Raw genomic sequence first — 12686 nt, forward strand, 5'->3', positions numbered from 1 at the left:
GGAGGAGGCAACTGGAAATATTTGAAGTGTTGCTCAGCACTCTCGTGAAATTAGGAATGCCATGTGTTTGCCAAGGCTTGGCTGTCTGCTTGCACTGGTGGACAGATAAGATCTGTGCTAAGGAGCTGATTAGGGAATACTCCTCTGAATGACATGTTGCTTTAAACCATGTTGTGAACAGAAAGCCTTTTAAGTGTTGTCTTCTATTTTTTTTTTTCATTTCTAGCCCCACCTGATGAAACACAATCGGATCCTGGTAATTTTTGTTGTTGTTGCTCAGTGTATGGATGATCAAACTTTCCTTCTCTCAAAACATGCATTTTGTGAAGACTCTTCCAAGACACACAGCTTTGAGTGCATGTTTCAGATACATATATGGGAAATATACATGCATACATGTGTGCATACATACATACATACATACATACATACATACATACATACATACATACATACATACATACATACATACATACATACATACATACATACATACATACATACATACATACATACATTATGTCCTATCAAGTTGGAATTGACGTATAGTGATCCTAATAGGAATCAGGGGATATTTAAATTAAGTGAGATATTCAAGGAGTGGTTTTCTCAGTTCTACTCTCCCTGTGAGTTTGGCATAGTAAGTTACAAGTAGAGTAGGCTCAATACAATTAATGGAACTTATGGAGCAGTTGACTTACCAATCCTCACTAATTCAATGGGCCTACTCTAGTACAACTTACTATGCTAAGCAAAATGATTTCGGCTAGCTTGCAGGTCTTCAGTGCCTTCTTTTCAAAACAAGAACTCAGTTACATACCCAGCTAGAGACCAGGTTTTGCTACTAAAGCAGAGGTCCAGGAAGGAAATGGTTCCCCTCTGTAAAAGAACAGTGCTCTTACATGCAGTATATTACCAATGGCCCATATCATCAGTTTGTAATCTAACATCAGGTGCATATCCATGTGGCAGTCACTTGACTGAAACCAACAGTCCAGCTGAAGAACAAACCAGTTAACACAACATATCTCCAATTAAGAAAGGACCCAAAAAGATCAATAGGACTACAGAATTGTGTTGTTTCTCTAAAATATGGGCAGAGAAGAAATGGCTCTCCAATTTAACTCTGACTCCCATCAGTCTTTGCCATTAGTAATGCTGACTGCAGCTGATGTGATTTGGACTCCAACAACATCAGAAGGATCCGAGCTGTCCTACCCTTTAATTAGAATTCCACCGACAGGATGCTGAATACCATGAAAATCAAAATAATGAAGTTGTAACATGCAACCATTAATTCACATGTGCCAAACTCAAGGCCTGTGGGCTGAATCCAGTCCACCGGGCTGTTTCATGTCACCCTTATATGCATGCTACTGTGTAGTATACAATACGCAGATGCTTACTTGGTCACCTATAATGCTCCACATAGCATAGGCATCCTTCAGTCTCGAGAGACTATGGTAACATGCTCTGAATCGAGGAGTGTCCTCTCCAGAGCATGAAGCCCAGGTAAGGTAATATGGAGGATAGGCTGTTACCCAAGCAGCAGATCCCCCCTCTCCACATTGCTGAAATGGTCCAATGGAAAGGCAAGAGCCAATACAACTGGTTCCAGCAATGTTGCAGGAGTTGGCAGAACGACACATGCTGCCTTCGGGACTCCAGCTCCGGATTTTGCCTCGAGGTTAACTCCTGAAGCCTTGCTGAGAATGCTCCACAAGGACGCTAGGAATCCACCCAGCGGCACTTCTAATCCCAGCATTCCAAGCAGCAAAGAGTCAGAAAGTGATAACTGAACGAGGAGGATTTTATTTAATATGATAAAGAGTAGATACATTTATATAGTCTTACAAATACAACTCTTTGTATAGTGGGCCTTTGAGGGCAACCATAATGCCGATGCGGCCCAAGAAGAAATGGAATTTTACACCTCTGCATTAATTCATTGTCTCGGTAACTTGCACCTTAAAGATGCAACCCTATGTCAATTGTCTTGGAAGTGAACCCCACTGAACCCTCAGCAACGTTTCTGAGTAGGATTGTACAGGAATTTAGCCTAGCTCCTTTATCTGCTACTTTGTGTTGAAGGCCACATACAAAAAGCCAAAAAAGGTAAAACTTATCCAATAAATCATTACAATTACAAAACAATATAATGTAATTTCAACTTAATCTAGGATACTTTGAGAATGGTTCTTTCAGCTGATGAACATATATGCATGGCAGCAAAATCTAATTAGTTTTATGTTCTTTGCTTCTACCCTCTGACAATGATTCTCTCTTTTCTTTGTCTAGTAAGCCTTTCATGTCTGCCACAATACATGAAGGCAGTTATTGAAAAAGAATATATTGCTTCAAAGGGCTGCTCTGAGTGCAGGCTGTATTTGAGTGACTCTACCAATGCACCTGTCATTACAAGACAGCATATTATATTCTATATTCCATATGATGACCGTGGGACGATACAGGAGGTAAGGAAGTATAGTCCTAATTGTAAGACATATAATTGGACTAGGTTTCTTCTTAATTTCAAAGATCACACATCCATGAAATTATTCCTCCTGAGACAAATCTACATACAGTCAGGCATTTTGGCTTTAAAAAGTAATATATGAGCAAGCCTTTTGGAGATGCAGGTCCTGTTTACATCATCAAGAGAACTAGTCACAAAGATTTCAATTAACCATAGTTTCCTGTTTCATTCAAACAGGGAAGCTATGCTTACCTAAAGAATTAGTGATTTGTTCCTCCCAAAAAAAGGAAAAGGATGTGTCTGTTTACCCACTACCCTCATGCAGTCCTTGACACATTAAGCCAAGATATGTTCAAAATGGCTGACAGAGCATATATAGTAGTGGAACATTCATAGAATCAAGTTAAGAGAGCAGTCATTCTGATACAAATTAATCATTAGAAAATTACTTTGTAATCAAAATTAATAATAGTGATCAGAACTGGGAAGCTTCTTGTTTCAAACACGTTAATTCTAACTACTGTAGTTCCCTTTTGCAAGAACAAAGGTATAACTAAATTAAATTAAAATTATGGAGCCAAAGACAGTTTTTTTGGAAAAACTAAGATTGGACAAGAAAAAAGAAAAACCCAAAGGCAATATATTATAGCTGTTTAAATAAATAAAAATTGTCACATCAATTCTAACGTATGGCAATCCTTTTCAGGATCTTCTAAGAAGTGATTTACCATTCCCTTCTTCTGGGGGCATCCTAGGACCATGCAACTTGCCCAAGGTCACGCAGGCTAGCTCTTATGGGATGCCCAGTGTAGAATTGAGTTCCCAACTTTTGGCTCTGCAACCAAATACCTAACTCACCGAGCTATCCAGCCAACTTAGTCTGTAGCAGTTGACAGACTAACATATTCATTTCAAACTGAGGTTTCATGAACCAAAATCTATCTCTTCAGTTATGCGTCTTCAGACATGTATCTTGGACATGTGGGTTCTGATCCAAAGCTTATGCCAATACAAATTAGTCTTTAAAGAGCCAAAATATTTTGTCCTGGTTATTTCCTCCCCGAACACCCCCTTTCCCCCTTTAATTTCACTAACCTTCTGAGATAGACTGGCGTAGCTACTTATTTGGACAGCAGCATATATTATTTCAATAATACAGTCCCTCACCACAACATCATGACTGGAGAGTGATAGTAAGATTCTTGCCTCAGATTTCATGTTGGAGCTGTCAGTGAGCAAAGCCAGCTCCCCTCCTGAACATAATATCTTTTGAGAGACAACATTTGCTGCCTTATTATAGATCAGTATTTCCTAAACTTTTTCAAGTTCCAACTCACTTTTATAATAGCCACGTAACCTGCAATCCACCACCACCACCACATTTGAACTAAAGAGGCATTTATAATGGAGTAAATTATTTTGAGAAGACAAACCTCTCTGGAAAAGACAGTCATGCTAGGAAAATAGGAAGACGGACCTTGAGATGGATTGACTCAATAGAGGGACCACAGCCTTTGTTTCACAAGACTGCAGCAGGGATTTTGACTATATGCGTGAGGGTATGGGGAGATTGGGGAGGATTAATCCACAGGGCCCCCAAAAGTAGCAGAAATTTGACAGCACGTAACATTGCCACAAAATATCTACTGCCTGATTTTTTGGGGCAGGGGAACCTTCTTTTGTCCCCTTGACTGGGTTTGCAATTCGAACTCTGCCTGCTCCCACCCTACTCTCCAGTTTCCCTAGCCTCTCCTCCAGCCCAGATGGTATGGACTCAAAAACATCACTCAGGCACAACTAGGGAAGGAATCCCAGATTCTGGAAGAGAGAGATAGTCCTTAGTGTGGAGAAAAGCCACTTTTCTCCAGAGGAAGAAAAAAGAGAGAGAGGAAGGGACTTTTTTGACTTTATACTCCACTCCACAGTCCCTCAGCTTTCTTCCATTCTAGGAAGCCAGCTCAGTGCCTTTAAACCTTGGTGAGAAAGTGAAGCAACTAGTAAACCATTGGATTTGTTACAGGCATACAGATAGAAACCTATGGTTTATTTAAGCCTGGAGAATCCCCCCCCCAAAAAAATACTTTGTGTCCCTCTTGGAGGTCATGATCCCCATGTTGGGAATTCATGCTTTAGATGCTGGAATCGCTGGGTCTGTCCGAAGCATTCTGGGCCCTCTTGCTTGAGCCTGGAACTGAATATAGCCATTCTACTGCTTTCTGGATCTTATGCAGATTGGTACAAATTGGACTAATTAAGTTCAAAGCTGATGCAGAGTTCTAGAATGAAGTATCTTACATCACTTCAGATGCTCTTTCTGGGAAGCATGAAATTCCTCTTGCAGCATCACCTATAATAAAACACACAATGTATTAGCCTGGTTAGCTTGGACATTGAACCTTTCTTTTGCTGTGTAAAAATGTAACTCTAAAAAAAATATTTTAACAGAATGATGGACGGACTAGAAGCTTCACCAATACTGTCAAGAGCTTAGGAGGTGACGTGCATCTTGAGTTTCGCTTCACCTGCATAATGGAGTCAAGGCAAATGAAAGAAGTAACACACACCGTGAATGGGTTTGAATACAAGAAGCGACCACGTAGACAATTACATCTGCAGTTTTTATTTTATGATTCGCCTTCCTTTTTGCACCCATGGAATAATTTGCCCTATTTTATGGACATAAATGAGGGATCTCTTGTCGAAGTCACTCTTCAGAGCTTTTATCAAAACCTGATACTGTTCACAGACACATGTGTGGCTTCCCCTCGGGCTCATGACTTCACCACACAGGCATATGTCCTAATAAAGAACGGGTAAGGAAATAAGCATAAGATATCAGTGTTTCTAAATAACATTCAAAAAGTTCAAATACAAACATTGTGATCATTGTTCAAGGTTTTGTTTTTGTTTGTCTTTTGTCCTTGGTATGCAAAAAACTTTTAGGTTTATTTGTGTCCCATTTCCCACCATAAAAAACTGCCTCTGGATTCTATCACCCTGACCCCTTTGGTTCTTCGTCTATGCAGAGGGTCTCCATTTCCACAAGTTCTCAGTGCAACTAATTCCTAGGCAGGTCTTTATGGCCATCCTGAGAACCAATGACTTCCATACAACCTGTCTCAGCTCATGAAAAGGTGAGAAGAGAGAAGTCCTTGAACTCAAAACCAACTGTCGGACCACACTTTCTTCGAATGGTGGTTGGCTGATTTAAACTTCTTCCTATACCTCGTTGAGGGTCAGGCACCTTCTGTAACTTGTAAAAAAAATCTTATTTTGTCCTGATGTCTTGAAAGATATCCCATGGGTTTCTGTAGCAGTCAGAAATCTAAAAATATTTCTAAAATATTTTTAGAAAATATTTTCTAAAAGGAAAATCCTGTTCACAAATCCTTTCCCATCTTTCATTTGTTCTGCCAATTTTATTATCCAGAGTGATAAGTTGTTTTTCATGGAGGAAGAAATTACTTGGCAATAAGTGTTCGGGTTTGTTTGTTGCGTAGCATATTATGGCTAGTATAATACAATGTTAATCACTTGTTTTTATATAGCGCATTTGACAAAAAGTTAATTGCTCATCTTTTTTTTTCTTTTAGCTGTGTTCAAGATCGTACCTACACCAGTTATTTCACACACAAGAGGAGGGCTCTGCATTTTAGTTTTAATCCCTCCAGGCTTTTCAGAAGATATTCAGCATTTTACCTACAGTGCAAAATGGTGGTGTGTCCTGCTCATGATTATTTTTCACGATGCTACCAAGGCTGCCTACCTAGGAACAAGAGGGAAGTAAGTTCAGAGGAAACACATGCCCAAGTTCTTGGGCCACTTAAGCTTTCATAGCCTGAAGATGTGGACCCTAACACGTGAATGTAAAAAACAAACCCTCTCAAGTACATTGGGAAAATTTGTGTGTTGAATCACTTTGTGGCATTTCTCTGTTATCAAATTGCACAAATAAAGAGTCATCAAAGCAGACAGTTCCATAGAGACAATGGCACTGTCAAATGCTAAAATATAAGCTTTTCTTTTTGCGTTCTCATTCCTCTTCTCTGGTGTATTTTGATTCTTATGAAAGATCTGTAAAATCTTTTTTTTTTTTTTGACATTGTTGCAATTAATTGGTTCAGTAACTTACCAAAACAAATAAAACTAGCTGAAAAAAACTTCTCAGAAAAATGTTCTCATATTACTTTTGTTACATGAATGTCACTTTCATCAGCCGTTGTCTCGGGTTCTTCTGAATGTGCCTCCCCGGAGAGATTTGCTGTATCCTGGTGATGTACTGATGTGGTAAATGTCACTAGTTTTCATCCAAACATGGAGCAGTGAAAAAATATTTCCACTGTGAGCAGATACAGGTCATGATATTCACTTCACCAAGTCAAAAAATAGTGATCTCTCTCTCTCTCTCAAATTTCATTTGCAAAATTTAGAAAACATTCGAAGAGAACAAATATGCACAGAACTCAAAACAAATCAAGGTTATTACTAGGTCAATCCCATCAAAATCCACCAATTGGTTTTGTAGAAGTTAACTTTTACAATTTAGATTGCAGTAGATAACAGGTAGAGATCAGACCTCGGAAAGGTGCTTAAAAATTGAGAGGGGGTACCAAGAATTAGCAGTCTAATTCCTAAATATGCAAATCAATCAATGTCTCCCCTAAATATTATCAAAATCAATTAAATTAAATATTTTGGATTGAACCAAAATAGCCAGTAAGTGTAAAAACAAAATTGCAGACTGCAGCTAATAGTTGCTTGAGAAGGACTTATGCGTTAGATTTAAAAATAGTTAGATCATCTTTGTCTGCATGTTATACAGCCCTGTGTATATACCCTGAAATTGAGTTCCTTCTTGTTTAGTACGGCCTAGTCTAAGGTAAACACATACAAGACTCCAACTTAGAAGGAAGTAATACTAAACATAGCGGGATTTATTCTTACACAAATATGTATGGGACTGAAATATTAATTCTATTGTAATTTGTTCCATTAAGTAATCAGGCACTTGTATCTCAAGAATTATTGTGTATTTCAGAAACATGAAACACAGTTTTACAATATATTTCTCTCACAGCTTTTACTTTCACAGCTGAATAACTTCAAAAAGTCATTTGTCTTTCTAATAGTACTGGGATTTTTCACATAAGAAAATAATAATAATAGCCATAAGATTTCATTACATTCCACAACATTGACAAACTATTTCATTTGCATGACTTTAAAATGAAAGTTGAGATTTCTGGTAGCAGTGTTCTCCCAGTACCATTTTCCCCCATATCTGATAGTCACAGAAACATGATTTTTTCCCCACACATTGGCGAGAATCCACAGGTGATTACGCTGCCATAAGTGCAAAGAGGTAAACTACAGAGGTGAACACCCATGCATTAATTAAGTCACTATTTGCATCCCCTGCCATATGCCAGTCATGTGATTTGGTGTGCAGTGAGTGATGCAAGTGGCAACTCAACAACTAGTGGCATTTCACTGCTTTATGCCATTGTGCTTCTGTTGGTATTAACTGAGCAGCAGGATTCTACCCGAGATACCACTGCCAGGGATTGGACCTGGGACTTCCAACATGCAAAACAGAAGTTACATTACTGAGCTGTGTTCCTTTTATCCCCATGTGTAGCTTTGCTCTTAATCATTTCAACAACAACCATGCTGTAGATAGATTTCCTCTCCTCCTCCCAACTGAGACACCATAAAAGAGAATGCCATTCTAGTAGTATCTCAGTAGGTGAGTTGACTGTCTTTTTTTTTAGTGCACTGCTTATGTTTACACAGCTGTGCATATTTTTTTTAATCAAAAATCTTCTCACATTATGTACATCACCTTGATGCTCTGCTTGTGCTATACACGCAAGCATACGTGTAAGCATACGTATACACACTGTTATCTACTGTACTGCAGCATAAAGCTTGGGTAACATGACAGCTGCAGCACTGGCAGATTCAGTGACTGCTGTAATTTGTAATGATGACTTTTCCTGTTGTAACAATATTTTTTCCCACTCCTGATATTCCTCCTGCTTTTAAAATTTTTTCTTGACATCAACAAACTCCTGCACACAGTTTAGGTGCAGTTACTTGCATTAGTTATCCCTCCATTATTGGAAAAAGGAACCAAGTTATGATTGTAAAAAAACTCCTTTTGCCATGCAAATGTAATTTTCTTAAAGTAACTTTTATCATTATGGAGTTGCAGACTTACTAAATGCTTAGCTCATGTGCTGGGTCATGCCATTAATGATTTATTTATTTTAAATCGTTTTGTTCTGCTTTTCTCCTTAAAAAAGACTCAAGGTGGCTTACATCATTACCATGTTGAGTTGTGTTACAGCAGTCTTCCAAAGGCAAGGGTGAGTGGTACCTTTCTTAGACCACTAAAAATTATAACCATACACTAGCTTCCAACCCCATATACATCTTCATCAAGCTGAGCACCTCAACACTGTAGGTAGTATAGAAAAAGATACAAAAGGTCCAAAAATCAAGGGCAAATGTGCTCTCCAGGCTGCTTGGTTAAAATTAGAGATGGAAGTTTTCGTATACGAATACCCCTGCACAGGTTTAATGAGGACATAAACTGGACATAACGAGGGTCCAGCCCCCAGGGGCTGGACTGTCCACTCACCTTCCACTCTTGCTGCAGGCTCTGTGTTCCCTTCCGATCACTCCAGAGCTTGCGGTCTGCAAGCCGGTCTTCGACCTTGCAGCGAGGCTCGTGAAGGAAATCTTTCATTTCAGGTGCTGTGGGAAAAGTCTTTCATTTTTAGTAGTTTTTATGCTCCACTCCTTTCATTTATCACAAAAAGTACTCCCTCTTTGGGTCCTTTTGTTCCCCACCCCAGTTTTATTTTCTGGTGCTAGTCCAAAAATACCTTAAAGAGCCTTTAAAAAGTACTTTTAAAAAGCTGAGGCAAGGAAGCAGAAAATCAGTCTATTCTAACTGCAGGCTACAAACCACCACTAAACAAAACTGTCAAAAAAATCCACACACACTTAAGAGAATAAATATATGCTAAATGAATAAATGACAAGTTTTTAAAAATCAGTCAAGCAGGACAACACCAATACACACAAACACACACACACACACACACACTGCACATACACATAGGATAATAAATATCAAAATAAAGTGTGTGTGCATGGAAACATATACACTACATAGCATATCCCAAACCAAAACTGCTAGAATGTTTGGAGATTTCTCTTCCTCCCCCCACCTTGATGCCTTCTGTTCTTTTTATTTTGAGTCGATCAGAGTAGCATGTAGTAAAAATAATCCAAAACAGCAAAGGACTAAGGTGGGTGATCCCCAAAAGAAATTTAAAAATAATGCCAATATGGCATACTGTCACAGACAAGTTGCCTGGTGGTAGAAGCGACAATCATCTAAAGGAAAAGGGAAACACACACACACCCAAACAAGGAAAAGATACAAGAAGACAGAGGCACAGAGCATGTATCCAGGAAGGCAGACAGGCAGGACGAGATGGAGAGTGCCACCAGCTTGTATACCCATAAGGAAAAAGTGAAACAAAGAAGGAGCATTTGCGCAAGGTTCCAGACATTTCATGTACTTTAACAGATTCAAAATGCCCACTTTGGATATTCTGATTGGCTGCTGGCCACAGTCCATGCAGTGCTATTGGATGGACATTTTTGTGGGTGATTGAAAAACAAAGGATGAAAGAAAGGTTAAACAAATGAGGGAATATCGAAGAACACAAACAAAGAAGGAACACAAGCACCTTTCGTTTTTTTCTTTATTGTTAAAACTTGAAAATTCTGTCAGTCGTTATTGCCATTATTGTTACTATTTATTATAATTATAGCAATTATTTTGTGGGACCCTTGGAACTGTAACTTAAATTATTATCTTTAAAAATTAACTTGAAGGGTAATTTTGATTCTTGCAAAGTCCTTGTCACTTGTGCATAAAAAGTGCCATGCTAACCTATAGCCAAAAGTATTGTAAGCAGTACTGTAGAAATTTCCTTTCCCCATGTGTGAGAACCCTACAAATATTATGCCGTTTATATGGAGGCTTGCACTGACGAAAGCATATTTCACTTCAGTGGAAAATCTGTGGTCATTTATCTGTGCCACCGTGACACATGCCCTAGTTACTTCCCATCTGGATTACTGTAATGTGCTTGTGGCGCTTGCCCTTGTGGCCCCTGTTTTATTTTGTCCTCACAAAGGCTCACGCTCCTTCCTCCTCTTCACGCTGCCACCAGATGTTATTTGTTTAACATCAATCAAGTACTGGACACTTATCCTGCCAAATACAATCGTTTATTGAACAGGGTGGGGTTAATAATCAGTTGGAAATTGCAGTATAAATCACAAGAAGCGAATCACATAGTAATAAACAAGGTTTATTTCATTCAAATCACTCTTTTAACTCTCTCTACCAATCTCTGACCCTCCTGGTCCAATTCCCAAGCCTCCAGCTCTTTAACCCTTGTTCCAGCATTCCTCTCCTTCTTCCCAACTCCTCCAACTCCTCTCTGGCCCCGCCTTCCGGTCTCTCTATTGGCTCTCCCGTCAAGGTTCCGCAGTGATGGACAGTTGACGTCTGGGCTATCCGCTACAGTGCTCAATGTGGGGCTGCCAATAGAAAGTGTCAGGAAACTTCAGCAGGTCCAAAATACAGCAGCCAAATTGCTGATTGGTGCTGGTTACAAGGATCACATGATCTCTCTGGTACAGCAACTCCATTGGGTGCCGATCAGTTACCAGGCACAGTTCAAAGTGCTGGTTTTAACTTACTAAGCCTTAAATGGCCTCGATCTGTATCTCCCACTATGAGCCAACTTGAGTATTAAGATCATCAGGAGAGGCGCATCTCTCAGCCTCAAAACCTTCACAGGTGCGTCTGATGGAGACACAGGAGAGGGCCTTCTATGTTCCTGCTCCTAGACTTTGGAACTCCCTCCCACAGGAAGCCAGACTGGCCCATCTTTGCTGTCCTTCTGAAAGCAAAGACCTTTCTCTTCAAGCAAATGTTTCAACAGTAACTAGCTATCTCTGTGTGATTTTTTTAAAGATGGATTTTTATGCATTACTGCTTTGATTGGATTTTTAGTACTACTTGTGTTTTCTGTTTTTGTATTTTCCATTCTTCAGAGTGGCATTTTTTTTTTAAAAAAAATGTATAATTATTTTCAGCTCTAATATTGTCTTTTAATGATGTAAGATGCTTTTTAACTCATTGTTCTTAGCTTTAAATGTTATCTTTTAATGATGTTAGCCACCATTGCATACTCATTGTTTCCAACTTCAAATATTGTATTTCAGTGTTGTAAGCCACCTTGGATCTTTTTCAAGGAGAAAGGTGGGGTAGAAATATTTTAAATAAAATAAAATAAATAAATAAATAATAGAGACAAAAAACAATTATTTCAAAGAACTGTTTGCTCCCCAGGCCCCGAAATGAAGACGCGAGACAACCATTGTTGGATTTAAATATGGGCCACACTTTATTAACCAACTTAGTTTGATTAACCAATACCAAACTTGAAGGGGCCTGCAGTAGTGCGGGGAAATAACGCCAAATCCTTCCTTATAAGTCAATGGGCGAGTCCCAGACCCCAGGTTCCTGCTATCCCACGACAGGAGGAACCTATAAGGCCTTCACTAACCCCCCGGACCTCCAGCCATCGCATTTGATAACCTTTTGGTCCGTAAGGGGTCAAGCGTCTCAGTCACCTTCGGCCCTGTGACCGCACGATCCTCAGTGCCGTCAGGACTGGAGCGCTGTTTATTTTATACAAATTACCAAAGGGAGACACCGTGACAATCAGTTATTCCCGCACTACCTGCCCGTGCGACCGATCACCAAAGACCTCACCAAATCTCCCCGTAACAAACCCTATTCCAGTGTGGGATAGGCGAAAAATCCCCCCTTCCAACGGCCAATCAGGACGAGGGTCAAAAATTCCTATCCGGCCCCAAAATAGGCGACCCAAAAAGCACACTAGAAATCGGGCGGGCGGGAGGCTGCCAAAAGCGAAAGGGGCCCAGGCTGAGCTTGCCGCTCCCTTAAATAAGCTGGGGTCTCGCCCCAAATATCGCGAGGCCTCCGGTTGCCCGCGTCATCGCCGGGGCCGCGGGAGCAAACAATGCGCGGGGCTCAATGGCGCGAAAGCGCCCCTCGCGCACGCCGGCCAAAGTACTACAAAAATAGGAC

The 12686-nt window shown here is 39.9% G+C and overlaps 1 long non-coding RNA gene across 1 annotated transcript; it reads left to right on the forward strand.

Moving 5' to 3' along the window:
• Positions 1-5156: 5156 nt before the first annotated feature.
• Positions 5157-6354, forward strand: LOC144588387 (uncharacterized). The gene is made up of 2 exons (XR_013543924.1): positions 5157-5289; positions 6070-6354. It is a non-coding gene; the product is annotated as an uncharacterized LOC144588387 (long non-coding RNA).
• Positions 6355-12686: the final 6332 nt, after the last annotated feature.

The sequence above is a fragment of the Pogona vitticeps genome, chromosome 3, assembly GCF_051106095.1.
Source record: "Pogona vitticeps strain Pit_001003342236 chromosome 3, PviZW2.1, whole genome shotgun sequence".
Taxonomy (NCBI): Eukaryota; Metazoa; Chordata; class Lepidosauria; order Squamata; family Agamidae; genus Pogona; species Pogona vitticeps.